This window comes from Choloepus didactylus, chromosome 26 (genome assembly GCF_015220235.1).
Source record: "Choloepus didactylus isolate mChoDid1 chromosome 26, mChoDid1.pri, whole genome shotgun sequence".
Taxonomy (NCBI): domain Eukaryota; kingdom Metazoa; phylum Chordata; class Mammalia; order Pilosa; family Megalonychidae; genus Choloepus; species Choloepus didactylus.
In genome coordinates this window covers 6972721-6978674 of record NC_051332.1, presented here as the reverse complement: position 1 = coordinate 6978674, position 5954 = coordinate 6972721, and the positions used below count along the sequence as shown (strand labels likewise).

General features: G+C 37.8%; 1 pseudogene; it reads right to left on the bottom strand.

Moving 5' to 3' along the window:
• Positions 1–277: 277 nt before the first annotated feature.
• On the bottom strand, positions 278–5507 carry LOC119520711 (annotated as a pseudogene).
• Between the last annotated feature and the right edge of the window lie 447 nt (positions 5508–5954).

Below are 5954 nucleotides of genomic sequence, written 5' to 3'. Positions count from 1 at the left end.
ACTAATGAATTGTCATTGTGTGTGTATCCCTAAATGCTATTACTATGTTTCCATGTTAAATTCTAACAGGTTCAGTGATGATGAATTTTAAAATTATCATCTTAAGCAACATCTACATGGAATGAAAATATTTCCATATATTCTAATTAATAACATAAATTAGAATTGTGTAAGTTATTTACAGTCTTATAAAATACTGCTTTGGCAATTATAAACATAGTAATGTAGGAGTTAAATGGTTTCTCTTATCTTGCCTCTAGCAAGTATAGATAAATATTCACAGCCATACTGATTCTTAAAGGGAAAGTCCACTCAAATTTCTGTAGTAAAATGCTGGAGGCAAAGGCCCTGAATATTGACACTGGGATGAACTGGCATCTTCTAAATCTGGCAATGTTCTACACTGTGCTGGACTATCCACTGAAGCTGCTGTGGGGTTATGGTCATGAAAGGTCACATGTTGAAAGGCTGGAAATTTTGGTAAGTTGCTTAAGTGGCTATGGTTACCATCTCAATATCTTGATTGCCCATGCACCTCAGGTCTGTACAGGTAACTAACTTCTGACCATTTTCTGTTATATGGCAAATAATCCACTGCAGGAATGATGAATTTTCCATTCTTTGTTGACTCAATTGCCTGAATATCCCCCAGCAACAATGTCAATGAAGAACCTCCATTCAAATAGATAGTAGTACAAGAGGAGCTGGGTTGTTGTAAGATTTCTTTGAATAAGTGTCTATTGAAAGAGTAGAAACAAAAGGTTTCCTGGAAGGGCTCATTGTGCCCCCCTGCTGGAGTGTGGTGGCATGAATATGAGGTTAGTTGTTGGACCCTGTTTCAGGGAGTTCCTGCGGTGATGGGGTCACTGTAGGAGGTGCTGTTCCACTGTCTTCTCCCTCTGAGAAGGGTAGTTTGGGTAACCTGGAGGCTGTGCTATGAAAGTAACATGGTTTGATACTTTTGACAGACTGGAGATCAGCTCCACCTGCTTTTCTGTTAGTGTGTACTTCATTCCTTGGACTTTGTGAGTAAGCCCTTTCAAGTGCCACTTCAACAGCAGCACAATGTTTGCTTTGAGTCCTAGGGAGATTACCATACTGGGAAGCATTGAAGCCTGGCTTCCCTACTTCCCTACATCTGTATGCAGAACCTTCATATTTTCACTTACATTTGATACTTTAAGATCAGTCAGACTTAGGATAGTGATCTTAACTGTGGGGTTTTCTGTCTATGTTTGCTTTCTGTGAAACGTTTGCAGTTATTTTCAGTAGCTGAACTATCTGAAGGTTTATTCCATTTGGGCACAAATTCCTTTCTAATATTTTAAGTAGCATTGTTATTTTGGTTAGCAGCTGCATTATTATCCTGCTTGGAATTTTCTTGTGGAGATGATGGAATTTATCTTTGAAAATCAACTACAACTTTTAGCTTTTTACATCTTCACCCACTGATTTCTGTCTCAGCTTCCTTGCTCTTTCTGAGGTGCCAATTCAATTCTGATGGAGAGGGAAGTGCTTGTGATTCTGGTGAGGGGAGGGGCAACTGCCTCATCTGTTTCCTATGTAGGGACTTGACCTACCAGTACTATTTTGTCTATTGCTCAGGTACTGAATGCCAGCAGACTGCCTTTCAGAGAGAAGTTCCCCAAGGGTTTCTTTGGATATTCATCCTCTTTACCAGGTTGCTAGCTTTAGTTCTACCATAGAAATTTGAAGTTGCTCTACTACAAAGTCATCATAAAAAAAATCTTTGCCAGAGTGTCCTGAAGAAATTCTCCAACTTCTACCATAAATTTTATCTTTTTTTGTGCAAATTGAGTTTACATAAGATGTAGTAGTAAGACTCAGTTCTTCAAAGATGAGATGGCTCATATTCTTAGGTTTAGTGTAAATGGAGTATGATTAGGGAAACATTGGAAAAACAATTTCATTGTGAAAAAATCTGTATAGATTTTTCAACAATCCAAATAATACTTAAGCTTGGAGAGAAATTTATTCAGTATTTTTCATGGTGTCCTTGAAACCTCAAAACTTTAGGAAAATCTTTGACAAAAAAGCCATGCATAGCATGTTTGAGGCCTGAGAACAGTTTGACTAGGGTCCAGAAGTCATCTTCTTCACTCATATACATATGAGTAACTGTAAGCTCATTCCCTGACAGTACCCAACTTCTATATTATGAATAGAATATGCAGCAAGAAAATGGAATAACGATTGTTGCTTAAATCCATATCTGTCTCTAAACATAATATGGTCCCTAAATGTGTGGTTGACATCAAGGATAATTTGTCTGATATCAGGTGAACAATCATGTGCTCCATGTTTTCATTTATTATAAAGGTCTCTTGTTTCTTCTTACATTATAGGGATCTGAACAAGTAAAGGCCAGGCTTCCCCTCTGAGCTGGTGTGAGATTCCTTTGTAAACTCTCCTGTGAAACTTTTCAGTGTTCCTGTATTTTTTCCATCCTTTCAGCATTTTCCAGCCATTTTGTAGTTCTTTCAATTTTTAGATGTTTTTTGCCATTCCATAGCTGCATTATGATTTGGGAACTACTCTTCATGTAAAAAGCCAAATCTATCTGTGACATTGTAAGCAAGGTAATCAGCATCTTCCCAAGGCTCAATAAATGATCATCCTAATAATGAGAAAAAATGAATTTGATGATTCAAAAATAAGAAAAATGAGGAAAAATTATTAAGTTTGGGAAACATATTTTTTAATTGACATCACATTCCTAATGAAGGGAACATTAATTTTTTTATTTTATTTTTTTGTTTTTGTGGGAACATTAATTTTTAAAGTTCATGTCTGCAAATTTGAATATAGAGCTTCAGAAATACAAAAAGATAAAAATCATATTGCAGCAATGAATTAAAATGAATGACAATTAGAACACTATTAGGATTTTATTACAATGCTGGGGGTTAAATATCAGCAGATCTACATAATCAAATATCATAACTTGAACAGTATTCCTACATATAAATATATATTTAAATCTATCTCAAGAGTTAGTGCAAAATAAAGTCATAATGCCAGCAGTAAATATCAAGAAGTTTATCCTTGGCCTTTATAAGAGAATTACTTGAACATAAAATTGGACAGTGATGTCTTTCCAAGGAAACAGCTATGAAGATGACACAGGTATAAGCAAATAAATTTTGTGATAGAAACATGATGGTTCACTAGTTATTGAAATATTGAAAATATAAGGATATATTTCAGTCATTAGGGGAATAGCGACATATTTCAGACTTTTCTTAGGATTATTATTTAAATTTTGTTTTGATACTTTCAAAATTACAGGAAAGTTAACAAAAATAATTCAATACCCATACAAAGAACTCCAATATATCAACATTTCTCCAGATACTTACATCAAACAATTTTAATATTTTGCCACATTTGTGATATCATTCTTTTTATCCATCTGCATTAGTTTGGGTTCTCTAGGTTAATAGAACCAAGAGAATATTATCTGTAAAATGAGATTTTATGAAAGTGTCCCATGCAACTGTGGGGATGCAAAAGTCCAAATTCCATAGGGCAGGGAGTGAGGAGACAAATCCAACAATGGTTTTGATGAACTCCCCAGGAGAGGCTGGCTGACTGAAGAAGAAATAAAGGCTCTTTCTCTTCTCCCTTAAAAGTCTCCAACAGATTGGATTAAATATAGCTGATTGAATTATCTTGTGAAAGACACACCTCTCATAGATGTAATCAGCTACAGAAGCAATCAACTTGCTGATGATTAGTAAACCAGCCTTCTGGTTGATTAACCAAAAGCAAATGTCCTTGCAATAATGGTTAGGACAGTACTTGCTTGATCCAACAACTGGGCAACATCACCTGGCCAAGTTGACACACGAACCTAGCCATCACATTTCAACCCTTGTCAACTTGGCAGTTATATACATTGCCTTAAACATACTTAATCTCTAAATGGAACACAATAACAGACTAACAATAGTCAGCTACTCTGTGTACAACTGGAAATGAACTAAACCTCTCCAGGATAGGGTGAAAGTCACTCTTAAACTTTATACCCTATAAATTAAATACATCACTGTCCTTGTTTTTGTAACTGGTCACATGGTCATAGTTCATACTTATCACTACCTTCTTCCACTACCCATTCCAGCTTCCCTTTACCCTCAGCAAGCACTTCAGCTAGCCATGGTTCTTTGCCTGATGGGGTGAGCCAAGCATTCATTCTTTAAGTTTCTGGGCCATTAGAAGACCTGCCTGGATTGGGATCTTGCAGTTTTCCTTTGATTTATTCACAGTGCATGGTAGTAACAGGAGATGCCATAGGAATCTTCTGTTTTCCAGGAAAACTCTCCTTTACCTCTATTGTATAGTTGCAGTGCTATTACCCCTTGATAGTCAGGGTCAATCACCACAGCTAGTAGAGAAATTCCCTTCATTGCTAGTTGATTCAAAGACATGAGAAGCCCAAAATGTTCAAATGGCAGTCTTAACTTCCAGTTTAAAGGAATAATTATTGTATCCTGATGGGAGCACTCCTCTCTTGGAAACTAAGACTTGTAGACCAGAAGAGCTTAAGATTGCAGGAACAGGAAGCAAAAATTTTCCTAGTGAATCACTAGGAGTTATAGCAAGTAGTGCCACTCCTGTTTCCACCCCTTGATTCCTGGACCTGTGAATCCTGGCTATGGGAGAAATAGCACCGTAGAGTGAATGCAGATTCAGAGCATACACAGCCTCCTGGAGAAAACTGCCCTAGTGCTGAAAGGTATTGCCACCTATTTGGCAGTGTAATTGAGTCTTCAAAAGGCCATTCCACTATTATATCAACCTAGCTGCCTCTGAATGATAACAAACATGGTAAGACCAGAGAACTCCATGAGTAGATGCCCATTCTCTTATTTCATTTGCTGTGAAGTGTTATTCTTCATCATAAGCAATGCTGTATGGAATTCCATGACAGTGGATAAGGCATTCTGTAAGTCAATGGGTGGTAGTTTTGGAAGAAGCACTGAGTGCAGGAAAGGCAAACCCATACCTGTAGTATGTGTTCATTTCAGTTAGAATAAATCACTGCACATTCCATGATAGAAGTAATCCAATGTAATCAACCTGCCACCAGGTAGTAGGTTAATCACCTTTGGATACGGTGCCATATTGTGACTGAGCATGGGTCTCTGCTGCTGGCAGATTGGGCATTCAGCAGTGGCTGAGGCCAGGTTGGCCTTGATGAGTGGAAGTCCATGTTGCTGAGCCCATGCATAACCTCCATCCCTACAATGACCACTTTGTTTATGAGTCCATTGGGCAATGAAAAGAGTGGCTGGAGAATGGGGCTAACTGGTATCCACAGAGGTGTCATCTTATTCATATGATTATTAAAATATTCCTCTGCTGAATTCACCCTCTGGTGAGCATTCACATGGGATCCAAATATCTTCATGCCTTTATCCACTCAAAAAGGTATATCTACATACCTCTTCCCAAGACTTCTTTGTAATCACTTTTCCAATCATGTTCCTTCCAAGTCCCTGTCCATCCAGCCAAACCATTAGCTACAGCCCATGAATCAGTATACAAATGCAACTCTGAGCAGTTTTCTTTCCAAGCAAAATGAACAACTAGGTGAACTGCTTGAATTTCTTCTCACTGGGAAGATGTCCCCTCTCCACTATCCTTGAGGGAACACAGAAGAGCTGAAGTACTCCAACTGCCCATTTTTGGGTAGCACCTTCCTATTATGCAAAATCATTTGTAAACTAGGCCTGAGTTTTCCTCAGTCAACTGATTGTAAGGAACTCTCCAAGAAGTCATGGATTTGGACTGGGAAATAGAAGGTAATATGGGAGGGTTGAGGGCCATGTGCATTTAGGCCACTTCTTCATGTAACTTACTTATGCATTCGGGACCTGCTTGAGCCCCATATCTTATAAAAATTTCCATTTTATGGTAGTGTGCTTCTG